Source organism: Monomorium pharaonis, chromosome 6 (genome assembly GCF_013373865.1).
Source record: "Monomorium pharaonis isolate MP-MQ-018 chromosome 6, ASM1337386v2, whole genome shotgun sequence".
Lineage (NCBI taxonomy): Eukaryota > Metazoa > Arthropoda > Insecta > Hymenoptera > Formicidae > Monomorium > Monomorium pharaonis.
In genome coordinates this window covers 5,970,509-5,985,596 of record NC_050472.1, presented here as the reverse complement: position 1 = coordinate 5,985,596, position 15,088 = coordinate 5,970,509, and positions in this window count along the sequence as shown.

Genomic DNA, 15,088 nt, shown 5'->3' with positions numbered 1-15,088 from the left:
TTTATTCATGTACTTCTAACTTTTTTTTTTCTAAAAGCTGCCATGGATTTAGAAATCCATTCAAAAGACTTTTAAATAAGTTCCTTTTTTTCAATAAAATAACAGCCATCTTTATTTTTCTTATTACCTTAATTTAAACACAATAGAAACATTCTTCGCCTCTCCTGGTCTCTCCCTGTCTCTCCCGGTCTCTCCCCGTCTCTCCCGGTCTCTTCCCATCTCTCCCGGTCTCTCCCCGTTTCTCCCGGTCTCTTCTCGTCTCTCACAGTCTCTCCCCGTCTTTTTCCGTCTCTACTCGTCTCTCCCGGTTTCTCCCCGTCTCTCACGGTCTCTATCCGTCTCTCCCCGTCTCTCCCGGTCTCTCCCCGTCTATCCCCGTCTCAATGTGTCAAAATTTCAATAATATTAATAAAAAACTATTTTTTACACTTAAATTATGGCCATCATTTTTGAAACACCCGGTATATCCAAAATCAAACCCCATAAGAACACTCCCGGTTACGAATGCAAGGATGTGTCAAAATTTCAAAGCAATCGGTGAGAAACTTACGAAGATCTTAAATGAGGAACAAACATTTATATTTTTATTTATATAGATAAATTAGAGAATAATGCATTACATTCATTACAATATTAATTTTAATATGTTCTTTTATTTTTTTCCTTCTATCGTGCCTGTGGTTTTAAGAATAAGCCTTTAATCGACTTCTAGAACCACCGTAAGAGACGCTTAAACGTTTTATATATATTCGTTATTATTTATTATTTTAAGTAGTAAAAATTATTTAAACAGAATTTATTAAAAAATTTGTATATACATGAAGCGTTGGAAATATAAGTAAATTAAGTCCAGTTTCAGGTCCAGAAATTTGGGCCAAGTGTATTTTGCACCTCTAAATCTTTCTATTTAAGGGGATGCTAAACTGCTCGTCAAACTTGATTGAGGTCGATAATGTAGAGTCATTTGGGCACGTTTTTAACAAAATTTTGTATGTATTTCTTTTATAGATTTAGAAATCCTTTTCCAGAATTAATTGTGGAGAATTTTTAATTCTGTAAATGCAATAAAAAGTTGTACATTGAAACAAATTGTACAATTCTGACGATAAAACAGATAGAATCCTCTTAAACACCGAAAACTTTTTTTCTAAGGTTCCTAGGCTCATTCTAAAAGCACAGTATTGTTCTTTGCTGAAATGCCAAGTGCGCTCCATGCTTATTTTATACATACAAAGTCTAAAACTTTTATACGCAGCCAATGTTTCCACGAGTCGACTACAAAAGTCGATAACAAAACTATAATTTTCTAACTTTTTTTCGTTTTTTGTATGAAATTGATCGCAGCGCACCGCGTTATTATCTGTATTTTAATTTTGGAGAAGGATTTTCAATTTCATGCAATCAATAAAAAGATTTCGGTGTCCAAAAATTAATGATAAAACAGAGCAGTTTAGTATCCCCTTAATAACCTTCTGCAATACAAATTGTCATTTGCTAACTCCTCAATAACAGCCGCTTATGAAGTTAGCGCAACGAGAAAACCAATCAGCATTACGAAAAAGTGACAACAATAATTTCAAGAGATGTGACATATCCTTTTTTAGAAAGGAAGAAATGCAATGAATATTTATAATACTACAAAAGTATTTTTCAAAATATATAACATTTAACATCTCTTAATAAAAAAATATTGTTTTTAAATATTTTACTTACTAATAATAACTTTACACAAATTCAATGTTGAAAAATTAAGTTTTTTCTTTGCTCCTACCCAACTATATTTTATAGCAATTTGACGAAATTATTATCATATTTTTTTTACTTTTTATTTTTATATTTATTTGGTATTTCTTTAGTTTTTTATTTTTATTAATTTATTATTTTAACCATTGACCAATACAATTATACAATTTTACTTTTACTATTTATCATACAACCCTTAATCTGAATATATTTATGACAATATTAGAACAAACAATGACATACATAAATAAAGAAAGTGAACCACGGGCTTCACATTCCGATTTTGCTTAAATTTTATTCATATAAAATATAAAATAACAGTGGTATTAGACATACCTTTAGATACAGAAGATTACGTTAAATCGGAGGAAAATTACGCTAAAAAAATCAAATATTTCCTTAACTAATTCTTAATATTTTTATCCAGTTGAAACGGAACGCAGTCCAACGACTTCCAGTTGGGAGAAAACGAACACAGCGTTGGGAATTCTCAATACGACCAATTTAACCTTTTTTCCCAACACGAGCTAAAGCTATTTTCGAACGCAGGCCAAGTATCTACGTGATCGAACAAAAGATACAAGAACATAGCTCAACCGTTCGCCCCTACATACATATACAGGGTGTTACAAAAGCATCGGATTTGCTTAGCACCATGCGATAGAGAATTCTTTATTTTCTGTTTTAATTTACGTTTCTTAAAGATTTAATTTATGCTTTTGTCATTTCTTTATTACATTATAATTCACTTTCCCTTTACACTTGAATTACGCTTCTATAATTGTAGAGATAAAAGATATGTTGGAATATTATTTGGATGTAATAGGATATTGTAAGATATTAATAGAATATCTTATATGAAATAAATAATTAATAAAAAATATTAAAATACCGTTTTCAAAATTGTACTAAAATTATTTTATAAATTAAATGAATAATTAATAAAAAATACATATTAAAAAAATATTATATAAACGTTACACAAATGTTTACTGAAACAGTCTTTTCAAATAAAAAACTAATAAGAAAATATATTTACAAAATATTAAATCAATGTTTAAAAAATGTTTACTGAAATTATTTTTTCAAATTAATAATTAATAAAAACATATATTTAAAAAATATTTAAAAAAGGTTTAAAAAATGTTTTTTAAAAATTATTATTTTTAATAAATATTTTTTTTATGAAAACAAAATATTAAATAAACATTAAATAAACATTTTTTTCCGAAATAAGTTTAGAAAGTGAATATTTAATGAAGAAAAGTATTAAAAAAATATTTTTAAAACATTGTCTGCTGATTGGGGTGTGGTTGTGACATAAAATTTAACAAATTACTTGAAATAAAATATTTTTTCAATGCAAATTCATAAATTATTACTTTTCGTAAATTAACTAATCAATATAAAAAATTACTGAATATATAAACAATTATTTAATATAATGTATTTACAAGCTCTTTCTTTTTGTATTGTTGAACAAGAAACAAAAGTCAATAAAAAGAATATACAAATTTAATCAACATTAATTATTATTATTATGGAAAAGTTATTATTGAAGAATATTTTACTCAAAAACATGTTTGATTCTTCTAGTATAGTTTATCGTCTAATAACAGTGATGACGACGATGAAGAATTACAAAATATCTTGTTCAGTAAGAACATGAGATGAAAGGAGAAAAGTACCAAAAACAAAAAATTATTTGGAACACATTGTAGCAATTAAGTTATAATACATGAAGAATTATCGAACTATTATTCGCATACGGTTGTACCTTCTATTTTTGCTACCTATAGGGCATAGACGGCAACCATATATTATAATAAAAAATATTAATAAAATTTAATGTTCCTTTCATTCTTTGCTTTTTATTTATTAATATAAATGTTAAACTTTATTTTATATTTAAGTATTATTAAACAAAGAAAAAACATTACCTTGAATTAACTGATAAATTTTAGTTATACAAAATATATGCATACGTTATCGCGCCTGACATAATATTTCATTGCTATTTGCACTAAATGCACCCATTTGATCGGTCTCCAACTACTCCCAGCTCCCAGTTGGGAGAAAACGAACACAGCGTTGGAAATTCTCAATACTACCAACTTAACTTTTGCACCCTTGTTAGTATTGTTTCTGCTATATCACGCGTACCGCACATGCTATGTACACAGCGTCGTATTTATTTTGTTATCCTGAACCTCGAATCGAGATGTGCGACGAGTAGACAATCGTCAAGACGGAAGGATTCCGACTAAGCTCGACTCTCCGCGATTCCGGCCTATCTTACAATAAAATATATTTTGTTAACAGTCAGAAATGTTTCGTTGATGCGACGTTGAATTAACGTCAAAAACCAAATGTCGAAATTCTGGTCGATTTGACGTCGAAAGCGTATAAAATATTGACGACTATTCAACTATCGTTCCGACGTCGATTCAGCGTCGAGCTAAGCGTCGAAATTTGGTTAAAATATATACATATATATATATATATATATATATATATATATATATGTTTTTATCTTTTATTTTTTTAGGTAAAAATATTAAAGAAAAGTAAACAATTGCATTTTTTTATTTATAACATTTATTTGAAAGCAATTGCACATACACATTTTTTGATACTTATCAAGAAATGTACACTGAGAAAAAAAAGTAATTGGTTCAACAAAATTTTTTAGTTGCGGGCTGCCAACAAAAGATATATTTAATACAACAATATATGGTATTACTAAATAAATACATAGTCCAATCAACGTTATTGCACTTGAATTAACAGCAAATATCATTATTTTAAGTATATCTTTTGTTGGCAGCCCGCAATTAAACGTTTTGTTGAATCAATTACTTTTTTTCTCAGTGTACAAAATAAAAATCTCTTACATACTCTTATATATAGTAATAAAATTCCAGTGCGTGCATATTCGAAACAAAATTAATCAATTTTGCTTTCACGATAAAATAAAATTAGAAGAAAAAACATTTTAATTAAATTCATGTTAGATTCGATAATAGACATTTTTGCCACAGAGACATTTAAAAAGAAACATTTCAAAAAACATTTTAGACATAAATGCTATATAAGCAAACAAACTTCGCTGAAAAATTGTCAACGGGATCTATTTTTCTAAATATTTTAAATTCGGTGAAATCTTATTTCTTTGTCCTTCTTCCCATACTGCCGTCATCTTGGCGACGCCAAGAGGCTTGCTTTAGCCATAACAAAGTTGCCGCAGCAATTTCTGGAATTTCTGTTTCTGGCCTTTTATCTAGAGTGGCACCTATAAAAATACAAAAATAGTTTTTATTTTATCTTATTTCTATATAAAAAAACTTGCATCAAATTATAGAAACATTTAATAAGTCAATAGAGATAAGTATTTAAAGATGTGACTAAAGAATATATTTTATTTATTTTTAGTGTATTTTATTTGCGGATATATGTATATACTATTTATTATTATTATTTATTTATATATTATTTACATTTATATTTTATTTATATACATAATTTATTTTTACTTATTATTATATTTATGTATTTATATTGATATTATTTCTCTTATTTTTAATAATTTTTAATGTTGCAATAAATAAATAGGTTTATCTTGAACAACTTCGTACAGCGCCAGCTTTTCAAAACATTTTTTGAACAAATTTGTACCACCTTTCAAATTAAATTCGGACGCCAATGTATTTGAAATAAGTTTGTTCAGCACTTTATATGTTGCTTCTTTAGTATTATCTTTAGGTCCAATTACTTGACTCATGTAACAAATCTGCAAAAATATTTCAATTGCAAAGAAATAAAAAAAAATAAATGTATAATAAAAATAAAAATATTTACAGTTGCTCCTGCGTTATCATCTTTCGATAAGTATTTTTCAAACTTTTCTAAGTCTTCCTCTGTTGTCAATAGTAGTGCTGAAAGATCTATTGGCCTTACTATTCTTCTATCATTTAGAAGAAGGTAGCGATTTAATCTGCATTGATTCATAATCACTACGTCCAATTTACTACTAATTTCTTGATTTAACGTATACATCTTTTTTTCAAAAGCTTTTGTATCAAAGACTACGTCAAACACACCTGCTAATGCACTACCTGTAAGAAAATTAGAACTTAATGTGCAACAATTTAAAAAAAATAAAGAAGCAGTCTTTTTTTTACCTGATAAACGGGATGAACGGGGTGTAGAAGTAAATGTTGTTGGGGGGGGGGTCCCGTTTGCCTACGTTGCCGATTGCCTACTGCTTCGTTTGCACACACAAAAATAATCAAGGTACAAAGTACACATTGCACACGTGACGCTATTACACACGTGCACATTGCACACATTATATTATTAAGCTCATACACATTGCAAACGTGACGCTATTGCACACGTGCACATTGCACACGTTATATTATTACGCTCATACACATTGCACACGTGACGCTATTGCACACGTGCACATTGCACACGTTATATTATTACGCTTATACACATTGCACACGTGACGATATTGCACAAGTGCACATTGCACACGTGATATAATTACGCGCTTACACATTGCACACGTGACGTTATTGCACACATACACATTGCACACGTGACGCTATTGCACACGTGTACATTGCATACGTTATATTATTACGTTCATACACATTGCACACGTGACACTATTGCACAAGTGCACATTGCACACGTGATATAATTACGCGCTTACACATTGCACACGTGACGTTATTGCACACATACACATTGCACACATGACAATTACCACATGGGTTTGCGACTTTCCATGCACCCCTACCGACGGGGTGGGTGCAGGAGGGAGGGCGAAGCCCCCCCTTGCACCCCCCCGTGTGTGTAATGTGCGTCCACGCTTCGTACTGTTCCACATGGTTGTGCAATAGCGTCACGTGTGCAATGTGTTTGCGCGTCATTATATCACGTGCGCAATGTGCACGTGTGCAATAGCGTCACGTGTGCAATATGTATGAGCGTAATAATATAACGTGTGCAATGTGCACGTGTGCAATAGCGTCACGTGTGCAATGTGTATAAGCGTAATAATATAACGTGTGTAATGTGTATTTTGTACCTTGATTATTTTTGTGTGTGCAAACGAAGCAGTAGGCAATCGGGACGTGGGCAATCGGGAATGTGGCAATCGGGAAATTTCTGCATAATTTGTGTGCAAACGAAACAGTAGGCAATCGGGAACGTAGGCAAACGGAACCCTCTCAATGTTGTTACATGAGAAGTAATCGGACTCATTTTACATAATTCTAATGAAGATACATTGTGCATTGAAAATAATTCTTCACCAAATGTATCATATTTAGATATGATACAATTATCCTTTGATGTACTTGGCATTTCTAAACTTATCGATCTTGCACTTGTATTTTTAGATGCATTACTTTTTTATGATACTTTCTTCATATCCTGAACTTTCATTGAAAAATCTTTGCGTTGAATATTAGAATCAATATTTTCCTTTGCAGCATCAGATAATCTTTCTCTATAGAGACATTTTAAAACTTGAACTTACATCTATTAAATTATAACTTATCTCATGCTGCACATGCAACGTAGAAACTAATTTTGATTTACTTACATTGTCTTCTATCAAACATTTTTGTTTTTGTCTTGCTGTCTCTATGATAACTGAGTTTCCTTCTTATTCATAGCTGAAGTTTCTTTTCTTGCTTAACGTATTTTTGTAAGTAAAAGATTCTTTTTAGATTTGGTATTTTAATAAGACATTAACATTGTGTCATTCTTTTTTTTTAAATTATTATTATTATTCTTTTGTACTATTTCAATTTTTTTACGCTAATTTTTTCTGAGATACATAATGAAAGCTTTTAAAATGTTGAGGGAAACAAAGCTTTTTTTTTCATGATAGCCAAAATAATAGGTTTACGTAAAAAATGTATACAACCTTTTTTGTAGAGCTTTTCATGAGCTTCATTTTTTGTTTGAAACTTTTTTTTCTAAAAACAATATTTTCAGAGATATGCAGTAAAAATATTTGCAACTTTAGGAAGTGATAAAGAGCAAACAAAGCTTTGTCGGCGAAAATTCTTTTAAGGACTTTCTTTTCTAATCAAGGGTAAGCTTTGGTTAAAATTTCAGCGTGATCGGAAGTTTCATCTTTTCGGAAGTTTATCCCTACTTATTAATATTTCTCGTTTTTTATTTATTTATTGTTAAAACAAAATTTGTACGATGTGGTACTACTGTTAGAGAATAATTTGGCGCCATATATATTTTTGCCATAAATAATTATTTATATATTCAGTAATTTCTTATATTGATTAGTTAATTTACGAAAAATAATAATTTATAAATTTGAATTAAAAAAATATTTTATTTCAATTAATTTGTTAAATTTTATGTCACAACCACATCCCAATCAGCAGACAAAGTTTTAAAAATATTTTTTAAATACTTTTCTTCATTAAATATTGATTTTTTAAACTTATTTTGGAAAAAAATGTTTATTAATGTTTATTTAATATTTTGTTTTCATAAAAAAAATATTTATTAAAAATAATAATTTCTAAAAAACATTTTTTAAATCTTTTTTAAATATTTTTTAAATATATGTTTTTTATTAATTATTAATTTGAAAAAATGACTTCAATAAACATTTTTTTAACGGTTTTTAATATTTTTTTAATATCTATTTGCCATTATTTATTTATTTGAGAAAATGATTTCACTAAATATTTTTTTTTTAATTTCTTTAATATTTTATAAACATTATTTTTTATTAATTATTTACTTGACAACACAATTTTAGTAAACGTTTTTTAAACGTTTATTTAATATTTTGTAAATATTTACTTTTTATTAGTTTTTTATTTGAGAAGATTGTTTTAGTAAACATTTGTGTAACGTTCATATAATATTTTTTCAATATTTACTTTTTATTAATTATTTATTCAAAAAAATGATTTTCCTAAATATTTTTTTAAACGTTTCTTTAACATATTATAAATATTTATTTTTTATTAATTAGTTACTCAAAAACATAATTTCAGTAAACATTTTTTAAACGTTTTTTAAACATTTGTAAAATATACATTTTTTATTAATTATTAATTTAAAAAAATGATTGCAATAAACATTTTCTAGACATTTTTTAAATATTGTTTAATACCTATTTGCCATTATTTATTTATTTGAGAAAATGATTTTACTAAATATTTTTTTAAACATTTTTTTAATATGTTACAAACATTTATTTTTTATTAATTATTTACTTGACAACGTAATTTCAACAAACGATTTTTTAAACGTTTATTTAATATTTTATAAATATTTATCTTTTATTAGTCTTCCATTTGAGAAGATTATTTCAGTAAAGATCTATTGCAATAATCTATAACAAATATCTATGAATAAAGAAGAAGTGTTCATGGATCATCACGAAGCGTTAGGATGCGTACGGTCTTCGAAGTCAAGCGACATTGGTGAGGGTTGACACTTGGATGGGGGGTGACTATTTTTTCAGGTATAGAGATATTAAACTATATTAAACATGCTTTAACAGGTACGACTCCTCTGGGTTGGCTAAAACATGTTGTAAAGTAGGCTTCTTCCTCTTACAAAATTACCGTAGAAATAATTAGATCTTTTTATTTTTTAATAAAACATTTAATAAAAAATAATTTTAATAAAACGTTTCTTTAACGTTTAAAAAACATTTTTTTTTAATCTCTAAAAAATGTCTTTATAACATTTAAAAAACATTAATTTTAATGTTAAAATAAATGTTATTTTAATCAAAAAAAGGGTGTTTATTCCATTATTTTTAACGTTTTTGAAAACGTTTTTAACCATTTTATTGCTGATTGGGACATAACAATAAAAGATATTAAGAGAATTTTAATGTTCCTCTTATTTCTTGCTTTTTATTTATTAATAATGTTATTTTACGTTTACTCTATTTTACATTTAAGTGTTATTAAACGAAGGAAAAAGATTACCTTGAATTTGCTAAATTTCAAAAGTTGTAGGTATAAGTTATATAAAACACGTGCGTACGTTATCGCTTGTTAAGATATTTTGTCATTTGCACTAAATGCATCTATTCGATCGATCTCCTTGGGGTACGTTCCGTTTCACGCATGATACGCATGATGCATCGTTCATCCTTGTTGTTTGTCAAACGTTAAACAAAGATGAACAATGCATTATGCGCATCATGCGTTGAAACGGAACGCAGTCCAACGACTTCCAGCTGGGAGAAAACGAACACAGCGTTGGGAATTCTCAATATGACCAACTTAATCTTTTTTCCCAACACGAGCTAAAGCTATTTTCGAACGCAGGCCAAGTATCTACGTGATCGAACAAAAGATACAAGAACATAGCTTAACCGTTTCGCCCCTACGTACATATAATAATGAATATATATTTATAATGAATATAATGGAACAAATATATAATGAATATAATGTAAATATAATAATTTTGCTTTGTTATACATTAGTAAAATTTGTGACTTGTTAATTTAAAAGAATTAATTTCAAAAAGATTATATACATTAGTATCAAAATAATATAAAATTAACCATTAACTCAACGTAAATATATAAAATAATTTTTTATTTTAAGATTATTTAAAGTGCAAAATTAAATAATGTTTGGAATAAATAATTAATATTAGTCATTATTTATTTACTTAAAACAATAAGTTTATTTTGAATCAGATGCATAGGATTGGGAACAGCATAGGATGGATAGATTAAAAAACTAAAAAGTAATACCGACCTTAATAATAATGAGTAATTGAGTAAACAACAATGATGAACGATGCATCATCCTAATCAGCAGACAATGTTTTAAAAATATTTTTTAAATATTTTTCTTCATTAAATATTCATTTTCTAAACTTATTTCGGAAAAAAATGTTTATTTAATGTTTATTTAATATTTTGTTTTTTATTTGAAAAAAATGTTTCAGTAAACATTTGTGTAACGTTTGTATGATACTTTTTCAATATGTATTTTTTATTAATTATTCATTTAATTTATAAAATAATTTTAGTATAACTTTGAAAACGATTTTTTAATATTTTTTATTAATTATTTATTTCATATAAGATATATATATATATATTTTTTTTATTAATATCTTACCATATTCTATTACATCCAAATAATATTTCAACATATCTTTTATCTTTACAATTAATGGAGCGTAAATCAAGTGTAAAGGGAAAGTGAATTATAATGTAATAAAGAAATGACAAAAGCGTAAATTAAATCTTTAAGAAACGTAAATTAAAACAGAAAATAAAGAATTTAGAGTACACTTATCGAGACAATGTGGCATATTAATAATACTAAAAAATTATAAAAAATAACATTATAAAAATTTTTTTTATTTTTTACGAACAAAGCAAAAATAGACTTTTTAATAAGTCATTTAACATGCTATTTTGAGCGCATATGCAAAAATGAGTAAAAAAACTGTAAAACTTTATATTTATTTATAAAAATATAAGTTAACTATACATGTTTTATCCTTTTGACGACATCTATTGCAATAATCTATAACAAATATGTATGAATAAACAAGAAGTGTTCATGGTTCATCACGAAGCGTTAGGATGCGTACGGTCTTCGAAGTCAAGCGACATCGGTGAGGGTTGACACTTGGATGGGGGGTGACCATTTTTTCAGGTATAGAGATATTAAACTATATTAAACATGCTTTAACAGGTACGACTCCTCTGGGTTGGCTAAAACATGTTGTAAAGTAAGCTTCTTCCTCTTACAAAATTACCGTAGAAATAATTAGATCTTTTTATTTTTTAATAAAACATTTAATAAAAAATAATTTTAATAAAACGTTTCTTTAACGTTTAAAGAATATTTTCTTTAAATCTTAAAAAAATGTTTTTATAACATTTAAAAAACATTTTCTTTAAATCTTTAAAAAACGTCTTTATAACATTTGAAAACATTAATTTTAATGTTAAAATAAATGTTTTTTTAACCAAAAAAGAGTGCTTATCCCATTATTTTTAACGTTTTTGAAAACGTTTTTAAACATTTTATTGCTGATATTTATTGGGACATAACAATAAAAGTTATTAAGAGAATTTTAATGTTCCTCTTATTTCTTGCTTTTTATTTATTAATAATGTTATTTTACATTTACTCTATTTTACATTTAAGTGTTATTAAACAAAGGAAAAGGATTACCTTAAATTTGCTAAATTTCAACAATCGTAGGTATAAGTTATATAAAACACGTGCGTACGTTATCGCTTGTTAAGATATTTTGTTGTCATTTGCACTAAATGCAAACCTATTCGATCGATCTTCTTGGGGTACGTTTCGTTTCACGCATGATACGCATGATGCATCGTTCATCCTTGTTGATTGTCAAACGTTAAACAAAGATGAACAATGCATTATGCGCATCATGCGTTGAAACGGAACGCAGTCTAACGACTTCCAGCTGGGAGAAAACGAACACAGCGTTGGGAATTCTCAATACGACCAACTTAACCTTTTTTCCCAACACGAGCTAAAGCTATTTTCGAACGCAGGCCAAGTATCTACGTGATCGAACAAAAGATACAAGAACATAGTTCAATCGTTTCGCCCCTACATACATATATGTATAATGAATATATATTTATAATGAATGTAATGAAACAAATATACAGGGTGTTTGGTAAAAATTTATGCAATTTTTATAAGCAGAACGCATTAAGCTGAACATAAAATCCTCATCGTTTTTCCATTTTCGCAATAGTTAACGAGTTATAAACTTGTAAAATTTTCTGTATTAGCCCGGCCTACCGGCAAATGCAAGCACGCCGAGCGCCCGACCGCGGCGCGGGCGGCCGCTCCTCCCTAGCGCTTGAACCTAGAGATTGCTTGGCGCGCGGGGGGAATTGTTACAACAAGCGGCAATGGCTACACACAATGTGTACGTGTACATACATGTGTACAAAAAAATATCAGTTTTAATGCTTAAAAAAACAATTACTAAATTTATTTTTTTTAATAAATAATGATTATTTTTAATAAAAAATATTTTTTTGATGATAGTCTTAAATGTCGTAAACTATCATAAACGAGGATATTTATATTTTTAATAAAATTAATCCTTGTGATAGACTTATAATACACGGAAAAAACTTTATGGTAAAAATTATTATGGTAAGTAATAAACGCGTGACAAGGAGAAATTATGAAAATTTTTATTATGTTTTTCATCACATTACGATAATATTTACATTACTTATATGATATAATTCTCTGAAATTTCTTCTTACAGTTCGTGGTTACTATCATAAATAATAAATCATATATAATTTACTATAAAATTTTCTCCGTGTAGATTTACGAGTATATGAATTTATTAAATGTTTGAAAACTTATAAACAATATTTATTTAATTTAAGAAAATTCAGTATGTAATGTGTGTGTGTGTATGGGTGTGTGTGTGTGTGTGTGTGTGTGTGTGTGTGTGTGTGTGTGTGTGTGTGTGTGTGTGTGGTGTATGTACGTACATACGCGAGAAAAGAATAATCACTTTGTGACAGGAAAATGAATAATCATTCCTTAGTTCGCGATTTTATGTCACTATTATTATTCATGCTGATTACTATACAATACATACACGCACACGTAGAAAAATATGATTCTAGATTTAAGAAAATCAATTATTCATTTTTAATTTTATTCTTTTTTAATAATTATCTTATTTTTAATGGTTGAAAAGAATATTCTATTGATAATAAACACCTCACTTTACACAAAACAAATAATGTTTAACATTTTCGTGTATGTACACACACACACACACACACACACACACACACACACACATTACATACTAAAATTTTCTTGAATTAAATAAATATTGTTTATAAGTTTTCAAACATTTAATAAATTCATATATTTGTAAATCTACACGGAGAAAATTTGATAATAAAATTATGTATGATTTATTATTTATGATAATAACCACGAACTGTAAGAAGAAATTTCAGAGAGTTATATCATATAAGTAGTGTAAATATTATCGTAATTTGATGAAAAACATAATAAAAATTTTCATAATTCCTCCTTGTCACGCGTTTACTACTTACCATAGTAATTTTTACCATAAAGTTTTTTCCGTGTATTATAAGTCTATCACAAGGATTAATTTTATTAAAAATATAAATATCCTCGTTATTTAATTTTTAATTAAGAATATAAAGTTGAAACAAACATTTTATTTGGTTGTTATTTCCATTTTAATCGATAAAATTTTCTAATGTTGTTCTAAAAAGTATAAATTTTTTTTTAGCACATGGTAATAGCTTCTTTTAAAATTTGTAATGACAGTTTACGACGTTTAAGATTATCATCAAAAAAATATTTTTTATTAAAAATAATCATTATTTATTAAAAAAAATAAATTTAGTAATTACTTCTTTAAGCATTAGAACTGATATTTTTTTGTACACATGTATGTACACGTACACATTGTGCGTAGCCATTGCCGCTTGTAACAACTCCCCCCGCGCGCCTAGCAATCTCAAGGTTCAAGCGCTAGGGAGAGGCGGCCGCCGCGGTTGGGCGCTCGGGGTGCTTGCATTTGCCGGGCTAATACAGAAAATTTTACAAGTCTATAACTCATTAACTATTGCGAAAATGGAAAAACGATGAGGATTTTATGTTCAGCTTAATGCGCTCTACCTGCTAAGAATAAAAATTGCATAAATCTTTACCAAACGCCCTGTATAATGAACATAATGTAAATATAATAATTTTACTTTGTTAGGGATAATTTAGAAGGAAAGGCAGGACTGAGAGCGTGGGGATACGAAAAGAAGTTAGAAGAAGGAGGTGGAGGAGAATTGGCTAGGAAATGTTGGGAAGAAATTAAGAGAAGAGCGAGAGAAGGGAAAGGAAAGTCAGGGTGGGAGGAGGAGAAACAAAAATTCTTTGAGGAGAGAGGGTGGAGAATAGAGGAGGTAGAGAGACTGAGAGGAGACGGGTTATTAAGAGCTGAGGAGTTGATAAAGAGGGAAAAAGAGAAGCAGAGAAGAGAAAGATGGCTAAGAATTAGAGACTCGAGATATAACAAATGGTACGGAAGAGTGAAGGGAGAGGGGATACCAGAGTACTTAAAAAGGGGCTGGGAGGAGAAAAGATGGCAAAGGGTGGCAAGATATAGGCTAGGAGGTAGTATGAGAGGAGGGAGGTATTGGGAGGAAGAGGAAGGGAGGAGATGCAGGTTGTGTGAATGGGGGGAGGAGTCATGGGAGCATATGTGGGAAGAGTGTGTAGACTGGGGAGTAGGAGGAAGCTGGCAAAAA